General features: G+C 39.9%; 1 protein-coding gene and 1 non-coding gene across 2 annotated transcripts in view; one reads left to right on the forward strand and one right to left on the reverse strand.

Annotated features, from left to right (window-relative positions):
* Macrod2 (mono-ADP ribosylhydrolase 2) overlaps positions 1–21,402 on the reverse strand; it is a 2,130,377-nt gene that overhangs the window by 1,171,626 nt on the left and 937,349 nt on the right. The window lies entirely within an intron of this gene.
* LOC115071187 lies at positions 18,789–18,980 on the forward strand. Its single transcript, XR_003850295.1, has one exon. It is a non-coding gene; the product is annotated as a U2 spliceosomal RNA (small nuclear RNA).

A 21,402-nucleotide genomic window follows, 5' to 3' on the forward strand; every position in this document is an offset into this window, starting at 1 on the left:
ACTATCCAGAAGAAAAGTTTTGAGAATTTTGTCCCATTATCCTTTACCTTATAACTAATACATATGCAGATTAGTTCTCTCAAATAGTTAATAACAGGGAACAGGTCTCTGCTGTTGACCATTGTCTCCCAATTGGCTAGTTCCTCCAAGGGGTGGGCCCTGCTGTGGAGTGGGGACTAAGGAGGGGCTGCTGGGAGCCATCTTGGGACAGAAGCCACAGGTAGTGTGCATGGCTTGAGGAACCTGCAGCCACACAGCAGCTCAAGGACAGAATGGCCTGACTCTTATGGACCTGGGGTGAGATGGCTGGCCTGGGAGGCATGAGTGAATGGTAATGGTGACTATGGGCATGGTGCAGGCTGATATGGCAGGCTCTGAGCCGCAGAGCGGGCTAGGCACTGGGTACTCATTCCTGTGTAAGTTAATAAATGCACATAAAGATACATTATATGGTTTGCTTGATAGCTCAAGAGACCCAGAGGGAACTCGGGCAACAACCATCCACCACATGATCATTTACCTGAAACACAGCAGGGTTTTCAACTTCTCTATAATTTCCTCTCTAGATTTTAGTATTAAAATTTATCTAAATGAGATAAAAATAGTCACACTTCAAGTTATTTTACACTATTGAAGCAAAATGAGAATTTTTAAATTTGGGGGCATTATGTTATTTCATCTTGAATAAAATTTATCACCTCTGTATCAAGTTCTTGGACTATTTTACCTTACATCAAGCATGCCTGTGATAGAAGCAATTAATATATAGATCTACAAGGATCATTTTAAGAAACAGCGAAAGATCACAGCCGGGAAAAATGGCACTTGCCTCTTGTTCAGTTACTCATGTGCTTCCACAAACACCAGTCAGGATATTATAGCAAATACTGAATCCCTAACTTCAAATATTGATGCTGCTATTCTCAGACTGTCAAGACAGAGGAGGATAAAACATCATTCTCTCAAATTGACACCAGCTGCTTTGTAACAATCACCACGTGCATGCTTATCTTGCCAACCAATCCAAAGACGGCCCCTTAAACGCAAACATCTGCTGCCCATTTATAGTAATTTCTACACAAAAACAGGTTTATCAAAAACAACTTAAGCTTTGCCAACAATGAACACGTGCTTTCAGAAAAATGAGCTCCCTGCCTCAACCTCACGGCGGTTTCTAACCCCATATCCTTCAATTCTTAACAAAAAGAAACATAATTTTCACACCATGCTTCCTTCACAGTGCCTCACAAAGGGAGTCTTTCAGTGTGTGCTAGCCCTGCCCCCACATACATTCTTCTCCCAAAGACAAGTTCAAGGGACAGAGGGCATTCAACTTGAGAGAACATAGACCCAACCCTCTCCTTTCCTAGTTTGAATTTGGCATGATCTTAAACAACAAAGGACTAAAGCCAAGGCTTATGGACACAGGCTGCTGGGCCCATAGGCTGAAAGAACTCAATAATTCCAGCTGTTGTTCCCATTTTCCTATGTTACTATTAATTATATAACAAGGCAAATGGAATTTAGAAGCCAGGGATGCTAGTGGGCATACTATCTAGCATTTTACTCATCTAAAATCAGAAGGTAACTGAAGGGGATGAGATTCTGATTTGAAGTGTTTGTTGTTCTGGGTCACGTAAGAGCCAACAATTCAATTAAAATAAAAGCAACATGCCATTTACAGTTTATTGACATTTTAAAAGTTCCGTTGCACTTTGAAAAATTGTTACCTACAGAAGAAGACAAAACACCTCACATTCAATGATGGGACGTAAATTTCTGCTGCATTTCTGTATCACTAAAGTGATAAACTCCCTCTAGGAGGGAATTACCCTCAAAGACTCTAAATGTGTGCTGTAAAAACAGTACTTATCAAATCACTGACTTCGTAGGCATCCCATTCCCTACTTCAAAAGTCAGCATGTTTGGGAATTGTAAGAGGCCCAAGGACAAGTTCTGGGGCCTAGACCATGCCACATTGCTTATAAGAACTGGGGATCTCCCAACCCTGCAGGGAACAAAAGGAAATTGATCATTGTGAGTCATGGGCATCTCTCTCTGGCTCTCCCAAACTTCTTCCAAGAAAAATTACAAAAAGCCATTTTCTAGTTCAGCAGGGAGAGAATCATGTGTTCATATTTCCATCTTGAGCTTGTCATGGCATTTTAGTGTTATTTTTGAGAGTAATAAGGCCCATAAAATGTCAGTCAAACCCACCCCCAGCAGGGAATGTGTTGCAAGCTGTTACATAATCAGCATGCCTGTTTCAGCACAACACAGTCACTTTTTTAATGTCAATACTGAATCCACAACTTTCAAATCTCAGATTTCCTGTGCCGCTGAGGTGCCAAGGAACCCAAGATGATGGCATTGTGATCAGCCTGAGTCAAAACCCAGAGTCCTGTTGCCTAATAAAGTAATGAGTCATTTCACACTCCCAGGTCTCCTTCTCCTGAGTAACAGAATTACCGGGTGGAGGGAAGGGCAGAGCAGGGCACTGCTGACAGCTGCAGGAAAGGCTGGAGCCACCCTCTGCCTCTGCAGCTGTCCAGTTCTCACTGACACCCATTCCAGTCTCAACTGGAGACCTAGACGTTGCCTTCTGCTGCTCAGTCGTTCTGCCTGCATAGCCCGACCTCATTTACCAGAAGCCCAGATGTCCACTGTTCTCTTCCCCGGGCTTCCTTTACTTGGAGAAAAAGCTATATGTAGAAACTATGAGGTTCTCAATTTTGTGTCTGAATTTAAACTAGATATGATATAATGTTTGCCTGAGTCCTCCTACACTATCCTATAAATTCAAGGTGGAAGATGTGTATTAGACCAGTGTACTAACTGTGCTTTCCCATATCATAAGCTCCGACCAAGGAACATTGTATATTCTTGGGTAACAGAGTTTCTTGATTTTCCTTACAATTTTTGTTCTCAAATTTCATTTAATAGTGTTCTGGCCATGACACCTTTAGTAGGTGAAAATCTGGAGAAGAAAAAATAAGTACCAGGGAGACAGTTCCCTTGGGAAAGTGTTTGCCAGATATGACAACCTGAGTTCAATCCTCAGCACCCATGTAAAAAAAGCTGAGTTTCAGAGCTGGCAAAATGGCTGAGCAGGTAAAGGCATTTGCCATGCAAGCTTAGTAACCTGAGTTCAATCCCTAAGACCCAAGATGAAAAGAGAGAACCAGCTCCTGATAGTTGTTCTCTGACCTCCACAAGCATGCTGTGGCATGCATTCACCTGCTCTCTTGTCCTCTCTCTCTCTCTCTCTCTCATCCCCTCTCTCTCATTCTCTCTCATACATGTAAGCACACACAAATAATAATAAATTAAAAATAACTAGGCAGAAGTAAGACTGTATCAAGAAGGGAGGAGAGAATAAGAGGCCGAGGAGGAGAGCAACACGGAGAAGGAAAGGTCAAAGAAAAAACGGAGAGGAAAGATAAGACGTGCAAGGCAAGGAAGGACGAGGAGGAAGGAAAAGAGGAGGAGAGTAAGGAGGAGAGGAGAGGTAGCCATTTCACGGGTTTGTGCTTGCTGATAGCTGCGTGCATGTTAGAGTGTGAGCCCCACCTCCCCCTATACGCCAAAGGGAAAGTCACTCAGCATTTCAGAACTTCACCAAAGTTCACAGTAGCCCCTGGAGAAAGACTGTCAATGACTATTCCTAGATGTCACATGGTTTCAAGGGTGTCTAGAAGTTCTGTGCCTACCTCCTTGCCCAGCATAGGACTGTGATCATAGTAGTTTCTCAATCACTTCAATTACCCTTCACTACCTTTCCAAGGCTTTCACTTTAAAAGATCTCAGGCAACTCCATTACAAAGATATGATGGCGCTGAATTGAATGTAGAAGGCACAGGCACAGATTATCTAGACACACGTTGATGATCATACACACAATCACATTATACGGAAAGATATCACAGGTCGGGACTTCTTGCACTAACTCCTTTTGTGACCCCTTTTCACTTGAGAATTTTTTGTTTGCTTTTAGAGAATGTCCCCCTGTAGCCTCAGCGAGCCTAAGCTGGCTATATAAATCAGGCTGGTCTCAATCTCACAGAGATCCACCTGCTTCTGCCTTCTGAATACTGAGATTAAAAGACTGCACCACCATGCCTGGCTCACCTGAAAAATGTTTATGTGACCCTAGTACATGGTATAAGAAATAGGTATGCATATCAAACATTTACTGATAATACATCATAAAGAAATGACAGTTCTTTGGTATGCATATCATTTTACCATTTATTAAAGAGTGAAATAAACCCTCATACTACTGAGATGGAAACTCTTCTTTATTTTCAGATAAAGAATTAAATCTTGGCTAATTATGTGATACTGCAGGATGTAGCACACCCTCACAATTTTTCAAAGTTCATGGATTTAAAAAATGTTATAACCATCAATGCTGGGAATTCTGCTTCACAGAAATGTGACACAACATGGCAGCAATATGCTTATGGCCATTACAGAAATTCTGGAAATTCTGTCCTAATCACAAACAAAAATTCATGTAATTAACTTTTTAATGAAAGTCAAATCCACAACTGAAACAGCTGACAATTCAAAGATAGGCTCCTTTGAAACTTGCATTTTGAAGACTAACAGTGGGAAAATACTAACAGTATTTGTCTTCTGTAAATAAACCATTATGTTTTCATAAGGTTGAAAAAATTTGTATGTACAATAAAGACACTACAACTCATAACATAATGTAGTCTTGAATATGAGCTGACTTTTAAATCTTTTATATTTTTATTTTTGATAATTTCATAAATGAGTATTGTCTTTGCACTATTTCCATCCCTCCCAGTCCCTCACCAACTCCTCCCATGTCCCCCCACTCCCTCTCCATTTCTTGTCCTTTTTTTGATTGTATGTACACATACACACACACACACACACACACACGTATATAATGCACTGAGTCCATTGGGTGATACTTCTGGGTACCTGTGTCTTTAGGGCTGCCCACCTGGGATGAGATACCCTCTCAGGGAGCTCATCCCAGAAGAAAACTGATTCCTCCTCCCCCAGCATTCATCAACTACTTGTAGCTCTTCATCTTGAGGTGAGACCCCATGACATTCCCCCCCCCACCTTGCTGAGCAAATCTGTTTCAGGCAATGTTCTTTTTAAAATATTTTTACTTATTATTTTTAGTTTATGTGTATGAATGTATTGCCTGCATGTGTGCAAGTGCACCCATGTTGGGCAATGGCTGCAGAGGTCAGAAGAGGGCATTGGATCTCTTGGAATTGGAGTTACAGATGGTTGTTAGCTGCTGGGAATCAAACCCTGGTCCTCTGCAAGAGAAGCTGATGCTTTTAACTTCTGAGCCATCTCTCCAGCCCCTTGGGCAGTGTTCTTGGTATTAGGTGACCTGTCAGGCCCGGCAGCACAGGTTGTGCATTGTCGATTCAAAACAAGGCTGATAAAACCTGGGTAAGTGCTGCCAGAAATCCCTCTATTTATTACACATGTTTGATTTGGAATACATTTCTGTTTTTCACACACTTAGAAACCTTTTTACTCTTGTCAAACTTTGCACACTCCCACATTCAGGTATACCATCCCTTATGGAGTGGTGACCCACAGTTTAAGAAGCTGTGCCATAGATCCTAATATATATTAGTATTTTATGTAACACTAAGCAAGAGAATAGTTACTGCTTATTATATTAAAATAAATCATTAATTACAAGGTATTTCACAAATTCAAAGCTTTACTCCAATCTTTAAAGTGTAAGAAAAAACTAAACTGAGTAGCATCAGATAGACTATGGAATCAGTGTCTTCTTCAAAGATGTTGAGTCCATTAAAGACAAGGAGAGACTGAGAATCTGACCCAGACCAGATATAAGAATAAGCCTAAGTGCCACGTATGGTGCCATGGCCTTTAATACCAGCCCTTGGGAGGCAGAGGCAGGGGGATTTCTGTGAGATCCAGGCCAGCCTGGTCCATGTAGTGACTTCCTGGGAATAGGGAGACTCTGTCAAAAACAAAAACAAAGAATAAGCCTAAGAAGAAGCAACACCTAAATGTTTTGTGAGGCCAGAAATAAGATCTGGTAACAACAAAAAAGAGCAAAATTTGAACGAAATCTTAAGTTTAGTTCATGATATTGTGTAATTGTTAATTTTTAATTCACTTATCCTGTGATTTTCTAAAATACTAGTATCAAGATGTAGAGAGTATGAGACCTATACTAACAAAACATTTTATAATAATTTTTCTAAGTAGTCTGTCAGTCTCAGAATTCAAATGTGAAAGAACATGCACTTTAAAACTACTTAAATTTAAAAAAATGGTAATGTAGAACCATGTAAAATGGTACAAATGATCATGTACATGAATAATTCATTCATTACTAGAATACCTCAACAAGGCAAGAGAGTGCACTGGACTGAATATCTAACCCCTGAATGAGTTTTAGTGGGTTTTGTTTTAATTACTATTTTTAAAATTTGTAATTTCATGTGTATGAATGCTTATCTGCATTGTGTATGTGCAGTGTGTGTGTGTGTGTGTGTGTGTGTGTGTGTGTGTGTGTGTGTGTGCCTGATACCCACAAAGGCCAGAAGAGGGAGTTGGAGTCTTAGGAACTGGAATTACAGATGGTTGAGACTTGTCATGTGGATGCTGGGAACCAAACCAGGGGTCTCTGCAAGAGAAGTCAGAACTCTTCACTGCTGGGTGTTCTCTCTAGCCCCAGAGTTCTAGTTTTGATTCTGACTGAAGTTACAGTACATATTTTACAATTACTCAAATGAATTGCCCTAGATCCTAGTTTCTGCAGTTTGAAACATGAAATTCCAGATTGAAGGGCTTTTAAAGGACATTTCACCTCTAAAACAGCTTCAGTGTCTATATTAACAACTCATCAGAATTCATAAAATACTGCTGTCTTTGTCTAACGTCAGCAAAGGGGCCAAAGCTGTTAATATGTTTTGAAAGGCTGCAAATGGGGGGGGGGAGGGAGATAATGAATCACAAATACAGATTTCTCTATTTAATGAGTGTAGAGTACGCTATATTGTGGAGAAGGCCATGTCTACCCTGTGTTCACAAAGTTCTTAATTTATCCTTAGCACATAAAGATGCCAGGTGTTATTAGTGTGAAGTAAAACTCAGCAGTTTGTAGCAAGATTGGCACTATTCGAAACCACTCTCTGCAAAAAGATAATGAATCACAAATACAGATTTCTCTATTTAATGAGTGTAGAGTACGCTATATTGTGGAGAAGGCCATGTCTACCCTGTGTTCACAAAGTGCTTAATTTATCCTTAGCACATAAAGATGCCAGGTGTTATTAGTGTGAAGTAAAACTCAGCAGTTTGTAGCAAGATTGGCACTATTCGAAACCACTCTCTGCAAAAAGGAATCAAGTGGGCAGAAATGGGAGTGAAGATATATTTGCTTAGCTGTTCACCCTTGCCAAAGCTCCAATTTCTAGTCTCAGGAAGTCTGTATTAATTGAAGATAAGTCACTAAAATAATGTGTAGCTGGTAAAATAGAAGATGGCTACACTTTAAGGGACAGAAAGTCTCATCTATAAGCTGCTTTTCTATATTTTACCCTGAATTCTGCTTCCAGAAACTTATTCTTACTTATTCTTCCCTGAATTCTTTAGCAAAGGGGAGATGACAGAACTTTTTAGGTGTCATAGTGGGAGCAAAGCTAAGAATTTAACTTTCTAATAAAAGTCTGTTTGAAAAAGGCACACAATATGCTAGATGAATTGCAACACATTAATTCTCTATATTAAGGAACAAAAACCTCTCTTTCATTATCATCTAAAGCTCAGGCTGACCAGGTAAAGGAGTTCTGCAGAAAAGGCAGTCATTACCTATCAAAGCAGAACACAAAGAACAGACCTGCCCCTCTCAAGTCTGTGAACAGGATGCTGTGGGAACCTTCCTCTGGGGAAAATGTATTTGCCACTTTCTCTCCCAGTGATACAAGCACACGTTCAGGGAGTGGTAGAGTTTGCAGAGCTCATTTCAACATGTGCTGAATAATGAAGGGTGAGAACTGGCCCATGAAGAAAGATGGTTTCCCAGCCAAGGGTGGGGAGAGCCCCAGAGGGCGATGGAGGGATTAGCTGCACTGATGTACAAACTGAGCTGGCTGACTTATCCTCAGTCAGTACTGAAGGATGAGCAAAGCATGAGGGACGCTGGTCTTTTGCTTCCTTCTAAGATTCTCTTGCTCTGGGTCTCTTTGGGAAGGAAAGTCTGACAGGAGACACTCCCCTGGGTGGGACTAGGAAAGTTTCCCATGAGTAACCAAATAGGGTTTTCTGAAGGTGGGGCCATCACAGTGTCTAGACTTTCTGGTTAAGGCCTAAGGCTACCGTTTTTGGTCAATCAGTTATTGCAAACAGATTTTTCTCTAAGACTGTCATTTTAGAGGCCAAAGAGCTGGAGGCTCCAGCTTAACTATGGATGCTCACCAGTGGATTATTCATCCTGCTAATTCAACTTGGGAAAAGAAGATAGGGAAGAGGATTCTTGAGCTACACACACACACACACACACACACACACACACACACACACACACGCACGCACGCACGCACGCACGCACGCACGCACGCATGCACGTGCATGCACGCACGCATACACACAAATATTATTTTTTTAAGGGGTATTCTTGCTGCTATATGTTGCCAAACAATTCTGCTGTGGAAAGCCACCAGTGACACCACTGTAGGGGGTCGTACTTTGGATTACTCTCAGGGGAAGGAGGCCCTTGGAGAAAGAGATCTCTCTCTCTGGCACTGCAATTTAAGGCATTTTTGTCCCCTTGCATTCTTGGCTCTGTGAGCTGGGTTTTGCTTGTTAGTTTGCTGCTTTTTGCAGAGTGTGGCGAAAAGACAAAATAAAAGTGGTAGAGGGAGGTCTGGGTAGGAAGGAAGAGTTGGCTGAGGTGGCAAAGGCAGTGAGGGAGCATAAGGTCACTGTCAGAAACTCTGACATGCATTCTCTGGTGGATAATTAGTTCAACACCTACACACATTGGCTCTCAGCTGGGTGAGGTTGGAAATGAAGAAGGGCAACATTTTGCAATGGTTCTTAGGTGTGGCCATATTAGCCATGTCAACAACCTGGGAATTTGTTAGAAATGCAAATCGTCAGGTCTACTTACTCAGTAATCTGAGGGCAGGACCCAACAATCTGTCTTAATAAACCCTGTGTATGTGATTTCAAAATATGCCCAAGTGTGAAAACAACTGTTGTTTAGGCAAACTATGAAAAGGTTTGGAGCCAGAAAAAAAAAAAAAATCTTACTGGACTAAATCTCTTGAGAGAGTTTTCAGTGGGGCAGTGGGGTTAGATTTCTTATTGATTTGGATAGCTGAGGGGCAGGGTCTGGGCATGGGCATGGGCATGGGGATCATGCAAAAGTAGAACCTGGGTGATTAGCAAGTTCCTTAAAGGCTCTAAAGGATAGCACAAAGGCAAAGAAACTACTGCCCTCATACAGGACTAAGCTGCCAGGACTTGTTTGAAAACTGCAAGCCTTGGCTTCTCTGCTTTGACTAAAGTAGAATGGGCTGGCTCAGCCCTGGGTCTTGTCTTCTCATTACCTCTGAAGCAGGGCAGGAAGCAGGAATTCAAGAGAGGGCAGGGGAAGTCCCATATTCCTTCCTTCTTATTTGTGTTTGAAAATCTGGATCTCTCTAGAAGCTATCTAACTGAGCTGATGCCAAAACTTCCTACTCTAAAAACGACTTCCTGTTATTTGTAAGTCATTTCATTATACTTCTGATATCATGTGTGTAAAAATATACATTCAAGTCACAAAAACTCTTGCATCATCTGCATTCAAAGGCCTTATAAACTTGGGTACCTAAATATCTTTAAATCTATTAAACAGTGTCTCTTGGTCTATTAAGTGTTTTACCAAACTTTTTAATGATAATTGTGTATACAACACAGCATCTGAGCTGGCTATTTAAGGATCCTTTTATATGTGTTAGATACTTTTTTTTGGTTTTGGTTTGCTTTCAAAGTGTTTGCTTTAAGGTACCTCTTTTGTTTGTTTGCTTTGAAAGCATTTTGGTTTCAACATTTGGTTTGATTTTTCATTTTATGTCTTCAGGGTCTGGAATAAAGGAAAATTAGTCTGACAAATGACCAAATGAACTAACCATTCACCCACCCTGCCTCTCCACTCCTGGAGATTGGTTTCTTACCAACCACCTGTGAATAAAAGTGCCTAGAAAAACCTTGTCTTCAAAGGGGACTTTCTTCTGCAAGCTGATCAACTGATTAGAACTTCATCAATTGTGGAAAGTTTGGAATGTTCCAGGTTCAGAGCCTAATTACCATTTATCCTGGGCCATCTTTACCTCCCTAAATAGCCACTCCTTGCCCACCTCTGTTTCTTTTCTTCTTTTTTTTTTTCCCAACCTCTGTTTCTGACCTAACATCCCATGACTCACAGATAAAAACCTTTTGGAATGTATTATCTTAGCAGACCACCAGGTCCCACCAATCAAAAAGCTCCCCCCAATCCCCGCTTTGCCATGACATGCCTAGCCTACTGAATGTATCCACCAATGTATTGGAAAAGTGTCTTGATTTATGACTTTTCTTTGTTGTTACTATAAAAATATAAGGCAACTGACACCACACTGGAACATGGTATTTGGGGAAACCTAAATCTGTGTTCCCCAGCCATGGTCGCCTGTATTTGGTTCCAGAATAAACCATCTCTTTTATTCCTTTAAAAAAAAATTCTTGTATCATCATGTGCTTGCAGCATAGATATACCAAAGATAATATATGTATATATTAGCAATATGTGAAAATAAATGGCTGCTTGCAACTCCAGTTTCAAAAAGAGAATCCATGTGGGGCACAGTGGCACACGCCTTTAACCTCTGCATGCAGGAGACAGATATAGGCAGATCTCTGTGAAATTGAGGCCAGCCTGGTTTACTTAGTGAGTTCCTGTCTCAAAAAGTGGGGGGGGGAGAAAGAGAGAGAGGGAGGGAGAGAGAAGCCACTTCATGGACTTCAGTCTAAAGGGAATATGAGCACTTGGCAAGAGTAAATGCCAGAATAGGATCAGAAGGGGCTGGAGAGATGGCTCAGTAGTTAAGAGCACTGGCTGTTCTTGAAGAAGACCCAGGTTCAAATCCCAGCACCCACATGGCAGCTAACAACCATCTATAACTCCAGTTCCAGTGGATCTGACACCCTTTTTTGTCCTCCTCGGGCATTGAATGACATGGGTGCACTTACACACATGCAAGCATAACAGTCATACACATAAAACAAAAAAATTTTAAGAAAAGGAATATGATCAAAGAAAATCAGGCAGAATCAATTATGCAGACTGATGGGCAGCCTACAATGGAGGGAGTTACGCTCTGGCATGCTTGTTACCCCTGCCTTTTTCCAGCCGAGGGCAGAAGGCACTACCAGCAGCTGCACCCTCCCTGACGGACATGACTTCCTGACAGCCACACCTGGCAGCCACTAACACTCACCATAGTTGCTATCTTACCGCCTGGCATGGGCCTTGGCACGTGAGAGAGATGGTCTGATCCTGGCTCTGCATCTCATCACTCTGCCTCAGGAAACTTCTTCTATCCAGTGCCTCAGAATATGCCTGTCCACACATTGTTCACTACTGTAATTCAAGAGCAGGCTAGCAAATAATTTGATGGATTGTGTGTTATTTTCATCTCCTTAATATTATACAAACATAAATGCATTTCCAATTTCAGTAAATGGGTAGAAAAATCAATGTTTCTAAAGCTATCAAAAACAAAACCAAGAGCTTAGGGAAAGCCATGGTATATGAATTGCTCATTTGAATGTATCCCAAAATGTGTATTTTTTTAGTGTGGAGTATTTTTCACATTCATAAGAAATTAAATTTTTTTCCATGATTATGTGTCTTGCTATATAATGAAAATCATAACTTTATTTCAAACTTCTGAATTCATGAGTATTATTTCTTATATGCAAAAATCCTGAAGGTGGCCTGCGATGAGCTAGTAAAATATTGATGGAACTGTGTACATAGGTACTGAGACTCACTTAATTTCACTTCTGATTTACTGTGCCGGCGTGGGAGTGTGTCAACAGCTCAACAACACAATGTTAACGTTTCCACTTACCCCCAAACTAACTGGGAAGTTATCTTTGCTTTCTAACAACTGTCTCACACTTAAAGTTTCTGATTTAAGAACAACTAATTCATGAGCATAGCTTAAACCCCAGAAGTCTAAAAACCTAGCCCTTATCTGACTAGAATCTACAATTAATATGGTTAACGTAGCTGTGTTTTCCATCATACTAACTACTGTCACCCCCAATTAACTTTCGTAGATAATTTTTTCAATTAGCACAAGAGTTCAAACTTCTGCAACAGGGCAACACAAGGTGGTGTGGTGATAGTACCACTTCCATGGCTATTAAGTTACTCTGACAACAGACAACAACAAAAACAGTTCTAGAGGGAAAAAAAATCCACTCTGTATTATCTTTGCCATTTGTAATAAGGTCCCTCCTTAGGGGTCTAATTTATTCGACATGTTTAGAGAAAGCATTTTATTATCCTGTATCTGAATCATATTCAATTTTTTCTATTGGAGAATACCACAGGTTTCCATTTGTCAGAGCATTTGTCATTGAGCAGTGAGATTACATTGCTAAGATGTCATAAGCAGCATTTTGTCACCACCTGCCATGTTAAATAAACCTCAGAGGTAAGCACAAGGTTAGAGGGCAAGAAAACAAGATTGTCTTCCCCCTCTTTAAATCATGCATGAATTTTCTACAAGTAAATGCTAACCCAGATTTTCAATTTTAAAGCTAACAAAATCAATGAGAGGAAGCATAAATTTGTAAAACAAGACAAAAACATTCACATAGATTATTAAATTACTATAACAATAATAGCTGACTGTTGTATGCAAGTTCAACGATAACATTTTTTTCCTGTTCAGAATAGAGATTTTAAAAGAATTCTAATATCTCTGTATGTAGTCAGTTGCATCATTACATTTCTAAGAAAATGATCATGGGATTGTCCTACTTCCATAGGTCCTTTCTCTGATTTGTCTCAGTCAAGGACCTGCTCTTCTTCCTCTTCTTTCCTTCCATTCCTTAAGAGCACAGCCTAGCCCCAATATCAGGAACTGATGTAACTTTCAGAGAAATCATAACTGCCATCAAGGTGCTCAGAGCTAGAAAGTTGGTAAGCATAAAGTAACAAACCTCAGATGGGAGAGGTTTCATGGCAGCAGTCAAACAGGACACTGATGTGTAGGGATGGTGGGTTCACATGCCTCGTAAATGTTTTATAGCTACCCAGGCTAAGGAACATATGCCTTCCACCTGGGATATGCCATAGAATGCAGTGAAGAACAGACATATAACAATGCAGGGCAAAACTAACCTGCGAGGAGATTCTGAACTAGACAGACCAGACCCTGAGACAGCAAATGGGGAGGAAGAGAAAGGCGGAGTCAGTCATAATTATCACTACTACATGCACAGCTGCACTTTCATTTCCAAGATGAGGGAACAGGCACAAGGTTTCAAGATGATCAAGCTTATACAGCTGACTATAGTCTCATCCCTTTTTTTCCCTGATTTACCAGAATTAATCTCTCTAAAGATTAACGATTGGATTCTATCAACATATTTAAATGCACTCTTTATCTTCAAGTTCCATTTGATATCCAAATATGGCAAAAAAATCATCATATAAATTCATCAAAGAGATTATGTCACAGGTGTTGACTTTAGTTTGGAAAGCTTGATTTTATCCATAAGTACCATCATTATAAACTTGCATTGATGTCATCTTGTGCTAAAAATATCTTACATAATTGAGAGGTGGGAGGAATCCCAATCATCATGTTAGAACTCCGACTTACACTGTTTGTATATCTCGTCCTCAAAGAGTTAAAAATCAAAAAGATTAATAATCAAATTCAAGAAGCACTGGGGCATTCTAAAGTAAGGCTCATTCCTCTCATGAACCCAGAGGAGACTGGTAACTGTGTCTACCAATGTTTCATCCTAGTACCAGATACATGTAGGCAGTTAAATCTGCTTATGGTTTGGCTGTTAGGAGATATCAGTGCACAAACATCAAATACTCCTCTGGTCCCTAATTTGCAATTTGAAAAACTGGAAGGATGCTCACTATGTCCCATCCTTATTATTCTGTGTGATAGAGCGCTACAACTCTACCACTACAAATCTGATGCCAAAGGATTTTCTCTTTCATAACTTTATTAAATATTGACTACAGCTTGCTTTTCATGGGCATAGCTTTTTGGTTGGAAGGGATCCATCACACTCTACAGGAAGGTCAAAACTGTCCTAAACAGAGGCCAATGAGTCCAATTCATTCATCTTCTCATTTAGAAACAAAATGATCAAGGTCTCTTTCTCTAATCTATTATTTACTGCATGTCAATAAAAAGGTTGCGTTCAGTTAAAATTTTGCCACATACTCTCCAATATTGTACCTTTTTTTCAAAAAAACCACATTCATCTTCTCCCTCTGTCTGGAAAAAGAAAGCATTTTTTGACTCTGCACTTTCTTGCTGCTAGTCTTTCTCCATATCTTCAAATACACCAAATATCAGCTAATTTATTTTCACTCTGTCTTAAAGAAATATGCAACAAATATATTTTCTTTTTGTAGAGAGTTGGGGCTTTAGACACCAAATCTCATATTTTCCTCTCCATAGACAGAAATTTTAAAAAATAAAGATTTTACAGAATAAAGGCCAATAGGAACATATATAAGATTTAAAAAAAACATACTTCTACCAGTAATTTTTGCTGAAAGAGAGATCTAACAAATACTATAAAACTCAGCTATTAAAAATTATAAACTAAGCAAGAAACCCACTTAATACTAACATTTAGGTTTCTTTTGAAGGAAGGCAGTACCGAGATTAGTTATTTAAAGAATAATAAGTTGTATTCTGTGTAAGGTCGACTTAGGGAGAGGATGAGTTCAGAAAATATAACCAGAGTCCCACATCACATCTTCAAATAGACTGGAACTATAATATTCAAGGCCTATTTCAGAATAAAGATTTTAGCACTTCAAATATTCCAGGACATGATTTTAATAACAGATCTAAGCTATATTCCTTTGAACTATTGGTTGACAACATTATACCAAATTTTTTATACTTGACCATGAACTCTAACTCATGTAATCAAACAAAATCAGACCCTGGTGAGACAGACTCAGCAAGCGGTGTGAACCAGCAAGCCTCAATTTCCATTTTCCCTTTGCCTACATTTAATGAAATCATGCAAATGCCACACACAATTAGTTAGAACTGGGACTGCAATCCGATAGCTTGATGACAGAGTAAAATTAATTTGAAACAAAGAAAAATAGTAATTTGTAATAATCATGCCAACTTTTTCAACTATAGTCACTAAAGTGGATGGAATGCGTGCATGTTAGAGGCTCTGAGATCCATAATGCATTTCCAAGGAAACCATATTTCTCCTTTCGGGAGAGCCAAAGAGGTTATCTTTTCAGCACACAGGATTTTCACGACTTCATGAACTTAAAAGTTAAACTTGAAAAATATGGAAATTGCTAGAAATGGCTATAACAGGAACATGTGTTCCTTGGATTTCTATGTTATTTGTGTTTGTTCTGGCTACTCTTTAGGATATTTGAAGCCCTCAGGGTCCTCTACCAGTGGCAATAAAGGATAATTATGAGTGGGGGACATGTGCTGCCTCTCTTCTTTTCCCTCTGACCTGCAAAGACACTATTAACCAAGAAAAAAGTTCTCTATTTACTGAGCTGATGATGCAGGGTCTCTGAATCTTTCCTAACACCTTGGTCCAAGTAGATACCATTACTTTTCGAAGGAGGCACTTGAGGTAAAAGAGTAACTGTGTTGAATAAAGGATTGTCTTGCTGTGGCCTTGGTTTGCCCTTATGAGGGCTCCTTTTTTTGTATCCATAGCCAGCTATCTGTGGCTCCCTCTTCATATTCATGAGCAGTTATCTGCATTTTTACTCCAGTCCTACAATGAATGGAATTTTTGCACCTGAATTTTAATATTTGCTCTATCTAGGGGTAGGCAACTGTGGTCCAGGTCTGACCCATTCAAGAACTTCACAGGTTACTATAGCAAGCCAAAGTACACTCTCCCTCTATTCCATCATTGCAAAACTCATTCCCAATCTGATTACCAATGACACCTCTAGTTCTAAATCTACACTTCTCTGGTGATTTAGTGTAAAAAGGCAGACATTATAAACCAATGTCATCCTTAGTCTGCCAATGGCTAAGGACGAAGGACTATGCCTTGAAATAGAAAATCCTCCTCACTTCAAGTCTTCTACTATAACTAGCCCTGAAGAAGGCTAGCTCAGAGGCTGAGGAACTGTCTCTGGCAATGTTAGAGGAAAATGCTCCCTAAATTGCAGGCATTCCCTTCAAAAGAGACACTATTGAAAGAAACATTGAAATTCAAAGGTGGACTATGGCGTATTTGAGAACAAGGGCCTTACTACCTCAAGGTGCCCAGGTGTATGAGAAGGTATCAAGCCAAGGAACCAAGGAATGAAAGCATCAGCCAAAATAACACCTAATAAAGTCTTGCAGTGACTCCAGGTTTTGCTAGACACAGTTTTGGTAGTCAGACCAGACACTCTTTGGTAGGGGGGTGATTCTTATTTTGTTAAAATATTTTATTTATTATTTTTATTTTATGTGTATGAGTGTATTGCCTGCATGTATGTGAGTGCACCCGGGTCATGCAATGACGCGGAAGTCAGAAGAGGGCTTCGGATTCCCCAGGAACTGGAGTTAAGGATGGTTCGTAGCTGCCATGTGGGTGCTGGGAATCAAACCCGGGTCCTCTGCAAGAGCAGCCAGTGCTCTTAACGGCTGAGCCATCTGTCCAGCCCCGTCATTCTTATTTTGGTGATACTCCAGAATCCTTAAGTTTAAGTCCTGCCCAATTGTATTTCTCTGAATTCTGGGATGTTAATCCAGTCACTCTTTTAGGCTCAGCCAAAACAGCATTGTTTTATAATAGAAAAGGTTAGAAGGAGCATCTATCTTTGACCAGAGAAGAATAGTGTAAGTTTCTATTGAGCAACCAGTACCTCAGACACTGTGTAAATCAAAAACACAAGGTGAAGAACTCTAGGCTCATACAGTGATAGAACCCAGCCAGTGTGACGCACAACCTAGTGATCATCTACTCTAGTGAGACCCAAGCTCTTACTTTATCCTGACTCCATGCTTTCAAGACTTCAGCTTTTCACCTATCTTGTGATGGTGTCGAGAGAAAAGATGGGGTAGGAATGAGGCATGCCCTGGGCAGCCTGCCTTGGGACATGGGGTGCACTAACACCCAAGACGAAGAATGTATGTGATGGACTTGATGAGGAACCTTACACACAACGTAAATATTTACCTGATCATAGGCACTTCCATATTGCTCTCAAAATTCTGAATTCAGGACTTGGCAAGTAAAAAAGAAAATAATTGGAAAGCCAAGATGGTGGCACAGCCAAAACCACGGTGGTGATGAGGACTCTCGGCACAATGACTTAAACTATGACTCTGGGCCTATTCATTTTATTAAGAATCTTGATGCTTCTATATTGAGCTCAAAATTCTGAACTCAGAATTTGGCAAATAAGAGGGAAAATAACTGGGGAGCCAAGATGGCGTAGCCACACCCACCTGGCCACCCACACATAGCAGAGCCTGGTCAACCATGTGCACCTTTGAGGCAGAGTCATGCCAACATGGCCACCAACACGCACCATTGGCACCCATGGTTGACTGACCATCATCATTACCCAGTGGCTGTCAAGACCTGGCTTCAGTCCTCAACAACATTAGGAATCTAAAAAGACTATACATTACAGAAAATAAGCTAGAGGACATTGGTGTAAAGCTGTCATGAAGCTGTGAAACTTTCTGTCATTCAAAGAATCTTGGATTGGAGGCCTGTGAGCTAATTGCAATTGCTGCCTGTTGTGAGCACCTACCTCTTCTTTTACCCACAGTAAAACCCTATGGGAAATCAATCCATTGGAAAATGCCTTTGTCCACAGTGGGGTCATTGTGCTGAGTGAGGCCCAGAAACAGTAAAAGTATAACCTTCATGTAAGGACTGTGAACAACTGACTTTGATGAGGAAAGCCAAGTGTTTCCAATCTCTGAGAAAAAGAGAAATTTCTACTAGACATTCTTAAGCAGCGTGTAAGAGAAACAGAAATTAAGAGTGAAAATCCCATTCCAAGAAACCCGAGTGTATTCTGACCCAAAATCACATACAAAGGAAAAGGAGTGGACCCTTACTTTAGCACACCTCTGTGTAAGAATTACAGATCACTGACACTCTGATGAGCTGATTTCTCTGGCACCCAGCTCAGAGGTGTTGTATAAGATGATTGGGGTTTTTCATTTGTTAAAAGAAGTCATGAAGTCGGGTGGAGGGGGCTCAAGTTTTTATGAGGGAATGATAAAAGGAGATGGGGACAAGCAGAAACAGTTTGGTAGGTGCTTTGGTGGGCTTCTGCAGGAGGGTCAGGGGTCTGAATTATCAGCAAGCCATTGTATAAAATTCTTAATAAAATTTCTCTTAAACTTTAAAATAATAAAACAACAAAAAAGGCCAGATACTAGGAACCAATGAGTATGTCTCTAATGATCAAAATCTTAACTGAGATGAATTCTCAGACAAGCTCAGAGATGCTCAGGCATGTATGATAGGTACAAACATAAAACAATAGCTATCTCACTTCTCAGCCTTTTATCTAAAGTCAAGGGTAGTTTCTGTTCTCATCAAATTAATTGCTGATAGGTTCTCTACTCAAAAACAATATACTAAATGGGTTTTTAGAAATAGGTGATGGAATAGGCACTTGCTCCATCTATTCTTCGTATCATGATGTTTCTGGAATTCTTGGAGGTATCATAGTACCTCCAAGAATGCTGTGCCCTCTCTTGGGAGGGAGGAACATGACCTGCTAAAAAAATAAATAAATAAAAGAATATCTTACAATAGTTTATCTGTCTTTATTTGCACTTGAACTGAAATCACTGATTTACCATGAACTAACTCTGTGAGCTTCATCAAGTTGTTTGGATTCAATGAGTTTTAGTTAAACAATGGTAAAATGGAAATAAAAATACAGGAAGGTTGCTGGGAAGGTTAAAGATAGCATCTGTTAAGTGCTGATCATGTGGCAAACACACTCATATTGATAACTATCACTATAATCTCCTGCATATGAACATATTTAAAGCAGCTGGTGAGATGGCTCAGCAGTTTTGACCACTGGCTGCTCTTGCAATGAGTCTGTAACTCCTGTTTCAGCAGATCCAACACCCTCTTCTGGCCTTGGTGGGCACTACATGAATGTGGTGCATTTGCATACATGTAGGTAAAACACTGATATACTAAGTTTTTTAATGAAAAATAAAACAACTGAAGCAAAATGTTTATCATACTGTAGGCATTCAAATAGATGATTAGATGTAGGCATTCAAATAGAGAAACAAGAGTGTATAAATGAGCCAGTCAGAGTTGTTACTGCAAGTAAGGGAATAATTAAATGAGACCAATTTATTAGACAGTCAGCCTGCTCCAATATTAGCATCACTCTTTACTACACCTTGTTTCTGTGATGTTTCCAGAATTCAACAGAACACAACTATCTTGACTAAATGTGTGGCTGGGGCAAACCCAACCCCATAAATCACAATGCTTGTGGTTGAACTCAATGTACAGTATGTATTTGAGTGAAATGTGTATGTATTTTCTGCAAATTTCTGACTACTGACCTTTTCAGGGTATCTCAGAATGGAAGTCATATCTTCACCTCAATAATTCCCTATTCTCATTATATGAAAAAACAATATCCCTTAAACACAAAATCTGGTTTGTAATAACATCAACTTGCTCTGCAGGCTCCTATAAAGAAGACCGTTTTGAGAGCAATTCTTATCCATGTGCTCTCTGCCATGATGTCCAGCCTAGCCTTGAGCTCATAGTGATAAAACAAATGAATCATGGCCTAAAATCCCTCACTCAATGAATCAGAATAAACTTTTCTTGTTTAGGTTGATTTTCTTTGATATTTTAACACAGAAATAGAAAGTTGATTGAGACAATACTCACATATTCACAGCCAATGACAGAAACAGATGCTGAAGCCATACTGGCTTCCCAAGATCCCCAGTGTATTTACCTTGTTGATCAGTGACAGTAACTGGCTTGGTAGGGGTGAGGATATTCCAACGAGACATGTGTGTCCCTCTTTTTGGCTACTGGGCTATTGAAACAATACACTTCAAAAAAACGGAATTCTCTAAGAATATCAAGCTTGGAGACGAAAAAGGCTAAAGCCTGGGCCAGTCAGAGGGTAACTTGTCTCCAAGAAATAAATTTACAACTTATCAGACAATCTTGAAGGAGAGCCTGGAATGGAGACAATGTTGGGCCAAGGACAGTGGGATCACACTGTGGTCAGTATCCAGGGCCCTAGAGATGGACTGAATCACTGGATCACTTTGTCCCTCTTCGCAATGTGACCACATTGAATAAATACCGTTTTCTCCTCTCAATATTTTGTTCATTTATTGGCTTATCAAAGATGACTGGTGAACCAGTTTTATTGGGGCTGTCAAGATGCTTCCTCTGACCCTTGATAATCTAATAACATGACTAGAAGAGCAAGAAGCACCACTATAGAGCAATATGCACTTTTAACAGAGGTAGATATTTTGACTGCTTAGAGTCTTTCCTATAGGACTGCAGTGACTACTTTCTATCTTACTTTGAAACTCTTAAGAGTTGTGAAGTCCAGGAACTCCCCAATTCTAAGAGAAGTACAAAAAAAGGGGTACTTTGGAGGCATAGCATGGGCTGAGGCCAGGATACAGTGGTCAGTATACCTGGGCATCTGGAAGAGATCACACACTTTTTTCTCCGTTCGCTCTCTCTTTAAATATACAGGATTTTTTAGTTGCATGATATTCTCTCTAACAAAATATGTTTCTGTATGTGCGTATATATACATACACAATCAACACATTATATAAGCACTCATAGCAAAGACCACATTGTCCATATTTTCATTAGCAATTGTTAGAGAATATAAGTTTGGACATGTTCCCTCCCACAGAAAAGAAATCATACCAAACGAAAGTGAACTTAAAGCCTATATTTTAAAGACAGCAGGACTAGGGATGTAGCAGAGTGGTTCGAGGCCCAGTACTACAAAAGAAAAAAATCCAAGCTATGTATATAAGTGTCTGTGAAGTGTTCTGTTGTCTCCGATTATGATACACCTGCACTCTTTTTTCAATATTGACAAATAGAACCTTTATGTGGAGATAAATGAAC

This window comes from Nannospalax galili, unplaced genomic scaffold (genome assembly GCF_000622305.1).
Source record: "Nannospalax galili isolate Female #2095 unplaced genomic scaffold, S.galili_v1.0 scaffold1118, whole genome shotgun sequence".
In the NCBI taxonomy this organism is placed as follows: Eukaryota; Metazoa; Chordata; class Mammalia; order Rodentia; family Spalacidae; genus Nannospalax; species Nannospalax galili.